We start from the raw sequence: 14,416 nt of genomic DNA on the forward strand, positions 1-14,416 counted from the left end.
GATAAGAAGCCATCATTGACATGCAAATTATCTCCCCTCATTATTGCTCAGTAGAGGAGACAGGAAATCTTCCTGATTACAATCCACATGGTCACTAGGCTTAATTTCATCTACATTGCATAACTGACCCTGGCTCACACACTATTCTTGTCTTTAAATTTACTTTTAACTACTATATGAAAACAGAAAGGTCATGTGTTAATGGAGTTTTGTGTGACATTTGGATACATGTATGCATTAGAGGATGCTTAAATTGGGTTAAGTGTGCTTATATGTCACAAATATGCATACTTTCTTAAAATTTAATTCACGTAGCATGAAAGTACATAAATGAGCATAATTTCGTTGCTCTTACTATTGTGCAGAACCGTTCAAATATCAGTGCTATGTCATTTCAAAACACCTTCATCAGCCCCCAAAGAAGCCAAGAACTTACACATGTTTATGTTACTCCACAGTCCTTTCTCTACAGCCCCTGTCTATCACTACTCTCTTTCTTCATAAATGAATCTATTTCAGAAATTTCACAAAACTGAAACCATGCCAAGCCTTCTGTTATAGCTTGCTTTTATTTAGAAGGGTTTCTTCAAGCTTCATCCTTTTTGTAGTGTGTTTCAGTATTTTATTCCACTCTATTACTTAGCAAAAATACCCCTTGCACAAATACACCACATTTTCTGTCCATATTTATCATTTGATGGATATTTGAGTTATTTACACTCCATTATTCCTAGGATGTTAACTCAAAACAGGAAGAACTGAGTCATAAGGGAGCTGTTTATTTAACATTTTGACTAAAATAAATTATTGTGGTTGTGATCCAAGCCTTTAACAGCTGAGACCTCTCTCTAGCCATAGACAAAGCTGTTTTATGTTTTTCATCAACTTAAAATACGACCAGAAAGGCATCATGAGACTTCCTATGTCCTCACATCATCTAAGCACTTGGGTTCTTTTAAAAACGCTTTATATTTAGTCTCTGTCTCTTTCTCTGTCTGTCTGTCTGTCTGTCTGTCTGTCTGTCTGTCTGTCTGTCTCTCTCTCTCTCTCTCTCTCTCTCTCTCTCTCTCTCTCTCTCTCTCTGTGCACGTGTGTGTGACATTTTGTGACAATGTATGCCACTTGTCTAGGGGTGACTGTGAAGGCCAGAAGAGGGAGTCAGATGCTCCAGAACTGGAGTTACAGGTAGGTAATTGTGACCCACCTGACATGGGTGCTGAGAATGAGACTTGAGCCTCTGGAAGAGCAAATGCTTTCCACTCCCAGCACTTGCATTTTGATCGTCACCACCCAAGTGTGCATACAGTGTTTTCTCATTGTGTTTTTGGTTGCTAAGGATATTGGCATTTTTGAGTATGCTTATTAGTCATTTGCTTCTCTCCTTGGAAATATTTCTATACAAATCTGTTAAAACCTTTTTTGTGTATGAAAAAGATGAATCACTAGGCTCAGTGACTCAAGTAGATGGAACTATGTGCACACACTACAATACCCAACTCCTTTGCTGATATCTTAGTTGGGTTATTTGGCTGTTTTTCCCCACTTAGTTGTGATAGTTATTTATATGTAGCCTTACAAGTTCTTAATCTGTTATACCCTTTACAAGTATTTTCTCCCACATTGTACATTCTTTTTTTTTTTGCTTTGAAGTACAGTTTAATTTTCATGTAGGCAACTTTATTTTTTTCCTTTGTTACTTGCAATTTGCACAAAAGAGTCCTAATAGTCATTTTTTTCCTGGAAGTTTTAGTTTTATATCTTCTATGTGGGCCTATGGTCCACTTATGACTTAATATTTTGTATATAATATTTGAAATAGAGGTTTCAAATCCATTGCCTTGCATGAGGTTATATGGGCCAAGCAGGAGGATAACTTCAAGAGGGACTGATGAAAGAGCTCCCCAAACAAGACATAAAGAACAAGAGGCGATGCTGGTGGTTGCCTCTTACTGAATCAGATCAAACCAGCTTCCAGGGCTTTCTCATTGGTAACTGCACAGAGTGCTGTAACACATTAACCTAATTAACTTCTTAGGGGTACTTTGGCCTCTGTATTCTTGCATCTTATTCGTATATTTAGAGCAGACTGGATTCAGGGTACAGTTGGCCTTCCAAAAGAAGAACCTCTGAAAGTGTTCATCCTAGGGGAGACAAAAGAGAGATCATAGCAGAGGGAGACAAAATTTAAGTCTCATGTTTGCCTGGATTAGGGGCCCTGCCACTCAGCTTGATCTGCTGTTTTGTTTTTCAAGAATCAGCTTTTGGGGCAGGAGAGATGGCTCAGAGGTTAAGAGCACTGACTGCTCTTCCAGAGGTCCCTAGTTCAATTCCCAGAAACCACATGGTGGCTCACAACCGTCTATAATGTGATCTGATGTGCACTGTATACATAATAAATAAACAAACCTTTTAAAAAATCAACTTTTGATTCTACTACTACTTTTGATTCTAATTCTTGTCTGAATTCCTTCTTTTGGGAACCAAAAGAACCAAGACTGAATGCTAGGGTTAAGATCAGAGGGAACTTTAAACTTGTTCTCAGCCAGGAGTCCCATAGAAAGCATTAAGCTATAACATATATGCAGAGGACCTGGTGTAGACCCATGTAGGCCCTGTACTTGCTGCTTTAGTCTCTGTGAGCTCATATGTACTTTGCTTAGTTGATTCAGAGGGCCTTGTTCTCCTGGTGTCCTCCATCCTCTCTGGATCTTACAATCATTCTGTATCTTCTTCTGAGATATTCCCTGAACTCTGAGGGGGAGGGATTAGATGGTGACCTCCCATTTAGACTCTTTCTCCACATCATTTCTGGCTGTGGGTCTCTGTTTCTGTTCCCATCTGTGGCAGGAGAAGGCCTGTCTGATGGTGACTGGGTAAGGCACTGACCTATGAATATAGCAGAATATCATTAGGAGTCATTTCATTGGTACTTTTTTTTTTTTAAGACCAGTAGTGTTTGGTTTACCCTAGGTCTCTGCTATCTAGTCTCTGGTTCTTGGTCACCCAAGCAGTGTCAGGTATAGGTTCCTTCTTGGGGGGTGGGTCTTAAGTAAAATCAGACACTGATTGGTTATTCCCACAAGTTTTATGCCACTATTACCCTAGCATATTTTGTAGGCAGGACAGACTGAAAAGCAAAGGTTTTATGAATGGGTTACTATGCACATTTCTCTCTCAGTAGTCTGCAGAGAACCTTCCCAAACCAAAGTGACTAGAATGTAGGGGTGAAGTCTCCATGTAGGCACCAACTCAACCTCTCCATGTTCAACGAGCTGTGTAGGTGTTGTTCTCAGCAATGGGACCATGCAATCTGATTTGTGGAGAGCAACCCATTGTCTTAGCAACAACCTGGGTTGTTTGGGGGATTTCCATGGGACCCCTTGGCCAACAACTTGATTGAGTGCATACTAGTCCCACCACTGGAAGACCCACTTGGTGTCAAAAGATGACCAATTGAGACTCCATATCCTCCATTACTAGGAGTCCTCAGAGTCAACTTCATAAACTCCAGGAAGTTCCCACTGCATTAGGTTTCCACACCACCTCCTAAATCCCTCATCTATCCCTGTACTCTCCTCTTCTAACCCCCCACCTGATCCTCCCACTCCCATCCCATCTGCCCTCAGGTAAAATCTATTTTATTTTAACTTCCCAGAAAGATCCATGCGCCTCCCCCATAGAATCCTCATTTTTACCTAACCTCTCCGGGTTCACAGATTGTAGCATGGTTACCATTTACTAAATGGCTAGTGTCCACGTATAAGCAAATGCATACCATATTTATCCTTCTGGGTCTCGGTTACTTCACTCAGGATTTTTTTTTCTACTTCCATCCATTTGCCTGCAAATTTTATGATGTCATTTTATCTAACAGCTGAGTAATTCTTCGTTGTATAAATGTACCACATTTTCTTTATCCATTCTTCAGTTGAGGGACAATTAGGTTGTTTACAGTTTCTGGCTGCTATGAATAGAGCAGCTATGAACATAGTTGAACAAGTGTCCTTGTTGTAGGGTGTAGGGTATATGCCCAAGAGTGATATAGCTGAATTTTGAAATAGATTGATTCCCAACTTTTTGAGGATCTGTCATATTGATTTCCATAGAGGCTGGACAAGTTTGCACTCCCGCCATCAATGGAGGAATGTTCACTTTATTCCACATCCTCACCAGCATTAACTGTCATTTGTGTTAGTAATTTTAGCCATCCTGACAGGTATAAGATAGAATCTCAAAGTAGTTTTGATTTGTATTTCCCTGATGGCTAAGGATGTTGAACATTTCTTTGTTTCTCAGCAATTTGATTTTCCTCTGTTGAGAATTTTCTACTTAGATTTGTTTCCCATTTTTAAATTGGATTATTTGTTTTTAAATATCTAGTTTCTTGAATTCTTTATATATTTTAGATACTAGTTCTCTATTGGATGTGTAGTCGGTGAAAATCTTTTCCTATTGTGTAGACTGATGATTTGTTTGAATGACAGCATTCTTTGTCATGCAGAAGCTTTCTTTGTTTTATGGGGTCCCATTTAATACTTGCTGATCCTAATGCCTGTGATAATGTTTTTATGTTCAGAAAGCTGTCGCCTGTACCAGTGCTTTCAAGGCTATTCCCCAGTTTCTCATCTCTCTGGTTTTATGTTGAGGTCTTTGATCAATCCAGACTTGCATGTTATGCCGGGTGCTAAGTATGGATCTATTTGCATTCTTTTATATGCAGATCCAGTTTGACCAGCACAATTTGTTGAAGATGGTTTCTTTTTCCATTGTGCATTTCTGTCTTCTTTACCAAAAATCAGATGTCCGTGTATGTGTGAATTTATGTTTGGATCTTCAATTAAATTACATTAATTAGCATGACTGACTTAATGTCAATATCATGTGGCTTTTATTACCATATCTCTGTAGTACAACTTGAAATTAGGAATGATGAAACCTCCAGAATGCTTTTATTGCTCAGGATTGTTTTAGCCATTCTGGTTTTTTTTCCCATATGAAGTTGAGAATTGTCCTTTCAAGTTCAGTGAAAAATTGTGTTAGAATTTTGATGGGGATTGTGTGGAATCTGTAGATTGCTTTTGGTAGGATGGCCATTTATACTATGTTACTCTTACTGATCCATGAGTATGGATCTCCATCTTTCTATCTTTGATATCTTCAAGTGTTTTCTTCAAAGACTTGTTTTTTATCATAGAAATCTTTCACTTACTTGGTTAGAGTTACCCAAGATATTTTATATTATTTGAGGCTATTTTTCCTTAATTTCTTTCTCAGCCCATTTATCTCTCGTATAAAGTGGAACTACTGATTCTTTTGAATTAATCTTGTATCCAGCTACTCTGCTACAGGAGTTTCCCTAGTGGAACTTTTAGGGTCACTTATATATACTATCATATCATCTCCAAATAATGATGCTTTGACTTACTACTTTCTGATTTGTATCCCCCTGATCTCCTTCAGTTGTTGCATTGCTCCAGCTAAAACTTCAAGTACTATCTTGATAGATATAGAAAGAGTGGACAATCATGACTTTTTACTGGTTTTAGTGGACTTGCTCTCCATGGAATTTGATTTTGGCTATAGATGTGCTCTGAATTGCCTTTATTAGAGTGAGGTGTGCTCTTTGTATCTCTAATTTCTCCAGATCATACATAATAAAGGGCTGTTGGATTTTGTCAAAAGCTTTTTCAGCATCTAATGAGGTGATCCAATGGGGTTTTTCCTTTAGTTTGTTTATATGGTGGATTACATTGATGGATTTTTGTATATTGAACAATCCCTGCATCTCTAGGATAAAGTCTACTTTATAATGGTGGATGATTTCTTTTATGTGTTCTTGGATTTGGTTTGCGAGTATTTTTGAATCTATGTTCATAAAAGAAATTGGTCTTTAATTCGCTTTCTTTGTTGACTCTTTATGAGTTTAGGTATCAGAGCAACTGTGGTCTCGTAAAATGAATCGGGCAATGTTCCATCTGTGTCTATTTTGTGGAATAGTGTGAGGAGGATTGGCATTAGGTCTTTGGTTGGGAGACTTAATGGCTTCTTCTGTCTTACCAGGGGTCATAGGTCTTTTTAAATTGTTTATCTGATCTTGACTTAACTTTGGTAAGTGATACCTATGGAGAAAATGATCCTTTTCTTTTAGATCTTCTAATTTGGGGGAGTATACATTTTAAAAGTATATCCTTATTATTCTCTGGATTGCCTTGGTGTCTGTTTTAAGTCCCCCCATTTCCTTTCTGATTTTGTTAATTTGGATTTTTTTCTATACATTTTAATTAGTTTGGTAAAGGTTTGTCTATCTTGTCAATTTCCCTCAAAAAAACCAACTCTTTGCTTCATTGATTCTTTGTATTGTTCTTTTTGTTTCTATTTTATTGATTTCAGCCCTCAGTTTGATTACTTCTTGCCATCTACTGCTCTTGGGTGTGATTGCCTCTTTTTGTTCTGGAGTTTTCAGATGTATTATTAAGTGGCTAGTATGAACCTCTCCCTTTTTTGATGTAGGTACTTACTGCTATGAACTCTCACTTAGCACTGCTTTCATTGTGTCCCATAAGTTTTATTGTTTATTCATTTTCATTGACTTCTGAAAGGTCTGTAATTTCTTTATTTCTGTCTTGGCCCATTTTTATTCAGTAGAGAGTTGTTCAATTTCCATGAGTTTGTATGCTTTCTGTGGTTTCTGTTGATGTTAATATCTAGCTCTGATCCATTATGGTCTGATACATAAGATCTGATTGTAGGTCTAGGTGTGGATTTCTGGATTTGTCTTTGTTGAATGGGTGTTTTGTTCCTTGGTTTCTGTTTCCTATCTGATTGTTGGAGAGTAATGGCTGTGTGTTGCCTGTTTTCCTGACCTGCTCAGCTGGTTTGTTCAGAGGGAATGCCTGCTGGTGTTGGAGGCTGCAATACCAGAATGAGTTGGGTGTAAAAAGGAAGGTTGGAGGAGAAAATCTTTGTGATCCACTGTGGATGGGGGTCAAGTAGGAAAGGGAGACCACAACATAGTTTCTTCTACTCATCTGGGGATGAGACTCAGGGGACTGGATCTCAGGAGCAGCCAGAGAGATGTGGGTCTGCCTTCAGCTTATTTATTGCCCTAGGAAGACTGGTCTTTGGGTTAGTGGGGCAGGGTTTCCTTTTGGAGTTGGGGGTTAGGAAGCAGCAACAGGTGGTAGGAAGGTTAGAAGGAGAAGATATGTAGGATCCACAGAGAATGTGGGCAGGAGGGGAAGGAAGGCTGAAGCTAGAACTCTGTGTCTGTGCTAGGGAAGAGACTGGGGATTGGATATGTAGTGGGGAGGGAGTGGTGAAGGTCTCCTGTTAGCTGTGTCCTTGTTCTGCTCAGCTAGTGTGTTCCCATGGAGTGCCTGATGGTCTGGGAGGCTGGGCTACTGGGATGAATAGGGGAAAGGAAGGATGGTGGAGGTCTTTGTGATCTGTTGGGGATGAAGTCAGAGGAGAAAGGGAGACTGCAGCAGGTTTCCTGATACAGAGCTGTCTTGAGATTTGTAATTATGGTTTTAATTTTACTTTTACATTATTCATTACCACTCTTCAAAGTGCAAGGATCTGGGGTTAGTATTTTGTATTTGGAAGCCTTGCTGATCTTGTTTGTTATTTTATTTGGTTTTCTTGAACAAATATTTAGGCTCTTCTACATATAAGAGTATGTCATTTGCAAATAAATATTATTCTTATGTATTTCATATATATATCTTTTTATCTTCCATTTCAAATACATCTTAGCATATGTTCATTGCCTTTTTTCATTTATTTTTCTTGATTACCTTACTGGAGTAGAACTTCTAGCACAATGTCAAGCCACAGGGTAAGAGCAAATATCTTTGTCTTTTTCCTGATCTTCAGAAGAAAGCTATGATTTTCGTCTCTGCCCTTGATGCAACCAGTGGCCTAAGAGGGAAAGCAAGGCAGGAACAGCAGGGGGAAGTGAGCACAGTGAGAACAGACTTTGAGGAGGCATGCTTCAGTGAGGCATTTAGTTGGGAGGAATGAAGGCTGTTTAAATCATTGGGAAGTGGATAGAGGCTTTCAAGGCAAGTGTATATCATTGGCTGGGGCCAAGGTGCTGGGAATGCCTTATTATCATGAAGGTTCCTACAAGGTTTCATTCCAGATGTTTGCTGGACATGACATTATAAGGAAAGGGGAAGTTTAACCTAGCTTTAACTATGTGGCCTCCTCTGGTGTAGGCATAGGTGGGGGGCTCAGGACTACAAGTGCCAGCGCATGCAGGGCTACATGGGCCCACTCCTACCTTTTTCCGAGATGATGTTTCTCGAGTTGGACATGATTCAACTCCTGTTCCAGATGGGCTCCATAGTACCCCGGCCCCACAAATTTTATCAGAATAATAAAATTGCCTTACATTTTCAGTTCATTAACTGTTTTTCTCAGAGCCTGTAATTTTGTTCTTTTATTTATTTATGTTCTTATTGCTAGATTAAAACACCATACCAAATTGCTTACAGAATTTGATCTGAGGAGAAAGAATAAATTCATTTATAGAGAATAGTTGCAAATGTATATTTTTATCCTTTTTTAATATAAATATTGATCATATAGAAAAGATGACAGAGTCTAATAAAACTGTGCTAAAAGCAGTTGTTTGAGCACTTTTGAAGCAATCATGATAAAAAGAAACTGCAAACAAGAACCTATAAAGGAAAAGATTAGTAGTCAAGCATAATCCTCCTAGTATAAATGTAGGATTTGTATCTCTTGTTCAGTGACAATAGAGAAAGAAAAATAATTTACAAAATGATAGAGTTTTACATTTAATGTTTATTTACATGTATGTGTGTATGCCTGCTTGCTATACATATACCACATGTGTTCAGGTGCCTGAGACAGTAGGAAAAAGGGGTCTGATCCTCTCTACTGTAACTGAATTATAAATGGTTGTAAGCCACTTGATGCAGGTCCTGTGAACTGAATTCTGATCCTCTGCAAAAGCAACAAGGGAGCTTATCCATTAAGTCATCTCTCCAACCTCCAAGAACATCTTATTTTAAGTTGCTTTTTATTGTCCAACCACTTAGCTCTATCCACTCAACTCATATAATGATATTGGGTGATATCAACTTACTTTGACCTATAGCTTATCAGAGACTTTCAAGTTACCCTGTGCCTTTGATCCAAAGTCTTTTGGCATGATGCAGTGGGAAGGGAGTCCTGGCCTAGACCTCATGTAAACTTATTGGCCAAACTGTAGATAAAATAGATTCACTGGCCTGTTACAGGAGGTGCAACAGACACTTAAAAACCCATTGACTCTTCCCTTGCATATACAATATATCTATAAGAAAGATGAAAGCGGGCTGGAGAAATGGCTCAGTGGTTAAGGGCACGGCCTGCTCTTCCAGAGGTCCAGAGTTCAATTCCCAGCAACCACATGTTGGCTCACAATCATTTATAATGTTATCTGATGCCCTCTTCTGCAGATAAAGCACTCATATGCAATAAATAAATCTTAAAAAAAGATGAAAGCCTGGCATCTCTGCCTTTGTTTTGCAACTATTTTCATTTACCTTCATTCAGACACTTGCTCAAGTGGCTCTCCTGAGGCACAGAATATTTTTCTAGAATTTTAGTGACACCTAACCTGTCATCCTTCTTTAATGCTAAAGACACAGTCATTTTCCTAAACCAGCATTCACTTCAGGTTCCAGGAACAACAAATTTTCATAAACAGGATAGACTACTCCTCTAAGTGATAATAATGCCTGTGAATAAGAAGCTGCAAGTGACCTTGAACAGATCATCTTGTAGGAACCAGATTAATCCCATCACGCACCTAATTAGTATGAACATACAAACAACTGTGTAATGGACCACCTTGCAGGACAGAGTTGAGAAAGAGCTGAGATGATGATGAGTGGGGCCTCTTAACTAATACATTTCTTCCTATAGTAAAATATGAAACTCTTTTAGTGCTATACAGATGAACTTGGGTCACTGGACCTTTTAATCTGTTTCTCTGCCCAATACACACTGCTTAGCTCTTTCTCTGTTTTTTAGTTTGTGTGTCTCTTTAATTGGCATATTAGGATAGCTGTCTTACTCTACCAGGCTGGAGCTGTTGGACCTTATTGCCCTAAAACTTCAGTCACTGTGGTTAGTTTTTAGAGTAAATTTCTTCTTCATTTTTTATTTCAGAGTAAATTTCTTACATCATTGTTTTATACTGTCCTTAATGTCTTAGCTTTGCTTCTAATCATACATTTCTAGAATCACAAACATTTTTCTCTCTGCATGATCTGAAATTATTTTATGCTTATTACAGTTTCTTAATATGAGGAGTTAGATAATTAATTTGAGGGCATTTTTCTCAGATGGGCACTTAGTATTTAGTTTATTTTCAATCCCATTTAAGCACTAATTTAGACCCATCACACAAATATTGATGTTATGCTTTGTAATCATTCACTTCCAAATAACCTATGGATGAGAGAGAATCTCATGTCTGGCTTCTGACCAGAAACTCACTGTGAAATTGAGCATGACACTTAACTTTGTGTGCTCTTGTCTATATTTCCTAAGTGCTGCAACTAGGCATGTACTGTTACATACAGTACATGTAGTGCTTGGTTCATATGCAAGGTGAGGTAAAGGCCCACCCTCATAAAAATATTTAATAAAATTTTATCCTTCTGTAGGCTAGTTTTATGCCAATTTAGGATGAATTAGAGTTATTAAGAAAGAAAAACCTCAAATAAGAAAATGTACCCAATATATGACAAAGCAGACTTGCGATGTATAAAAAACAAACAAAGAAACAAACCATGGAGAACATCCCAGGATAAAACACTCTTTCATGGATTCTGCATCAGTTTCTGTCTCCAAAATTTCTGCCCTGATTTCCTGGCAACACTTCACTGGATGATGGACCACAAGCTATAAGGTGAAAGAAACCTTTTCCTCCCCACGTTGTATTGATAGCAGTGTTCTATAATAGTATTAGAAGCCATAACTATGACGGAAATTGGTATGAGGGGTGCAGTATTGCTGTGCCAGGACTGATAGTGTTTGGAGAAGGTTTTAACGAAGGTTAAAACTCTGGTATAGAGAAACCAATGAGTCCTCAGGGCTTGATGGCTGTTCTTTTGGAGCTGGAGGACAGGAATGCTGAGAGCTGTACAGGTGAGTGAGGCCTGGCTTATGAAGTTTCAGACGAAAATAAAGAGTTCTACAGTGTAGGCTCAATATTCTTAACAATGATATTTTATTACAAACTCATTAAATGAGCCTACCTCCCTTACAACCTGACTAACCCAAACTATAGGAAAAGGAGATTGAAGAACACAATAATGAAACCTTAAGGATATTAATTCTGAGGAACGACTCTCCTGGCATAATCAGCAGGATCTCAGCAAACCCGCAATCCCATGAAAGTTGCTGCTGGAACCTGGAGCAACTGGGACCTGAAGCCTCAGCTGGAGTTCAGAGCCTTGAAGCTTTCCCTGGAGCAGTTCTCTCTAGGAGAGTCTCTTGAAGTACTGATGAACAGCCAAAAGAATATCCCAAGTGATCCCTCTCTCCCCAAGCCCCCCCCCCCCCCCTCTCTCTCTCTCTCTCTCTCTCTCTCTCTCTATATATATATATATATATATATATATATATATATATATATATATATTTTGTGTGTGTGTGTGTGTGTGTGTGTGTGTGTGTGTGTGTGTGTGTGTGTACATATGTATATGTATATATATCCTCTCAGAGTCTCTACTAGGATGTTTCCAGCTGGCGAAATCCAAGCTCCTCCAGGAAGTAGTTCAACTTCTAAGGGGATAAACATCCTGCTCTCTCACTAGTCTGTTCCCCATCCCACACTTGGCATCAACAGAGAAACATGTTTATCTCTCCTACACTACAGGGCCACTTGGTGATAATTTGAATTAAGACTATGGTTCTGGTCATCTGTGGCTGAAGAGTTGTCTTTGTTTAACAAGAGATCAGAACCACTAATGAAAACATTTACTTAGATGGGAAAGTTAATATGGTTACCTGGAGCTGAGAAGTTACTGGCCATATTAGATCAATGTTCGCTAGAGGAACAGAACAGATAGAACACACACACACACACACACACACACACACACACACACACACAATTCCAATTTTAAATACATATATGGGATTCATTAGAGTGCTCACAGGCTGTGGTCCAGTTGCATACTAAGCATCCAGTAGTTTTAATCACTAAGTTTGAATGTCTCGGCTGGTCTTCAATCCATGCTGGAATCCCAAATAAATAGGCTATAATATCAATAAGGAAATGAGCTTGCCAGCAAGCATGAGTGCTGGCAAGCAAAGAGAAAATCGCATGCTTCCTCCGTGTCCTTTATATAGAATGCCCTCAGGTGTGTCCCAGATTGAAGGTGGATCCTCCCTCCTCCAAAGATCTGGATATAGTTTGGGACTTCTCATCTCAAATGATTTAATTAAGAGATAGATAGCCTTTACGTGTATACCTAGCCACTTGGAGCTTGGAGGTTAGTTAATTTCAGATGTAGTCAAGTTGACCCCCAAGAACGGCCATCACACTGGTGACTAAGAAGAGACCATCACCACTGGGGTTGAACCATGTGGGAGTATTCCCTTAGAGTCAGCACACAGAGGAGGCTGAGGTTGTACCTGGTGCTGTCAGCCACACTTGGGAATGGATGAAACATTCCTGTCCTGTATTGGTTTGGGGGGCATAAAGGGGCCATGAGAGGAGGTGAGCCTTGGCACTGTGAGAGGTCAGGAGACACCATTGGTGAATATTCACCTTCAGGTGAAACAGAAGCCCCAGGATTGAAGGGACTGGGGGAGAAGAATTGAGGCTCGGGTCCATGTGGCAGGGTCATAGTTGGAGAAGTCCAGGAGAGGCCAAGGGTGAAGGTGGATTCTAGTGGCAGTGAAGACCCTGACATTTTTGAGATGACCACCAAGCCTAGCGTCAGCTGTAGAGGAGAGCTGGCTTGAACCCCCCAGACAAACTGAGTGTGTTGTGTATTGTCCAGCTGCAAACATGGATGCGCCAAGCTCTTTGGAGCCCAGAAGATCATGAGTGATTCCAAGATGCCGAATACTGAACCTTCGACATGTTTGGAATTTGGTGACTAGCTTCCCTTTGTGCACACATTGGTGCATATGTGCTAATTGTCTTTATCAAAGGGTGCCTAGGGACTAAGTTGCTGGTCCTTCGGAGCTGGCCATGGTATGCCTTTACTTTCCAGAAGCCATGCTAGTCCAACCTCTGGCTGTTCCACGGTGTTGTTTGTACAAGCAGTTTACAGACATTGTTCCTTATTGTTTACTTCATAATTTGTTTTAGTTTTCACCAGTTTGGTTTTTATTATTTTTTGGTTGTTAGTAGTGAAGTTGGTTAACACTTCTCAAGACTCAGACTGCTTTCTGTAGTGTGGAAGCTTTTGTGTTCCTGCAGTGCAAGGACTCCCCCTGAGCGGGAGAGCGCAGCCCACTGTCTCCTCTAAAATGCTTGCACACTGGATTGTATTTCCTGATGTCCAGCGGTTGATCTACAGCTGCTGTATTGGGGACCTTTGCTGCTTATGTGTGATGCTTTGTGCTTTGTCTCAGCTTTTCACTCCTTTCTCTGTGGTGGGATTCTCTAAAGCACCGTCATTTTCAAAGGACCAATCCTATGAAAATTTTGTCTAATGGGAGATAAGGAAGGTTTTTTCAGGGTTCTTGGTTGAATTTCCTTTTTTTGTTTGTTTGTTTGTTTGTTTGCTTGCTTGCTTTTTCTGTGAGACAGGGTTTATTTATGTAGTCGTGGCTGTGATGGCCTGGAAGTCACAGCGAGCTGCCTGCCTGTGCCTCCTGAGTGCTGGAATTAAAGGCAGGTACCACCACATAGGCCCGTGTTGATTTTCACAGGACAGCATTCAGTTTCTTTCTTTCTTTCTTTCATGGGGGACAATGTTGTTCCAGTATTACTTCCATGAGTCCTCCATGTAGGCGGGGTCAGTGTTTCTACCCCTTGTCCCTTCAGGTTCTGCATTAGACTGATGGGGGCCCCCTCCTTCAGAGTCCTCATCGCCGCAGTTAGCCTAGCATGCATTTATTTGCCTTGTCTTCTTTGGCAGCTCCGCGCTCTTCTCTGGTACAGGTGCGTGGTGACTGTCCAGCTAGATGCATTTACTATGGCCTTTGGTTTTATGAGGTAGCCGAGTTTTTGGTCACAGGAAAAGCAGACGTGGCCTCTGAAGTCAGCCAGCACAGTGCGGGTGGTGTATAGACGGAGTCCAACAGGAGCCCCACGGAAATTCCAGACTCCAAGTTTGCATGTGCTGCCTTTGAGAGAACCTTCCATGCCAACAAGCCAGGGTTCTCAGAGAAGGACACTGTGTGTGAGTCTGGAGAAGGGAGGGCACCGCTG

This window comes from Acomys minous (genome assembly GCF_964271855.1).
Source record: "Acomys minous genome assembly, chromosome: 7".
Lineage (NCBI taxonomy): Eukaryota > Metazoa > Chordata > Mammalia > Rodentia > Muridae > Acomys > Acomys minous.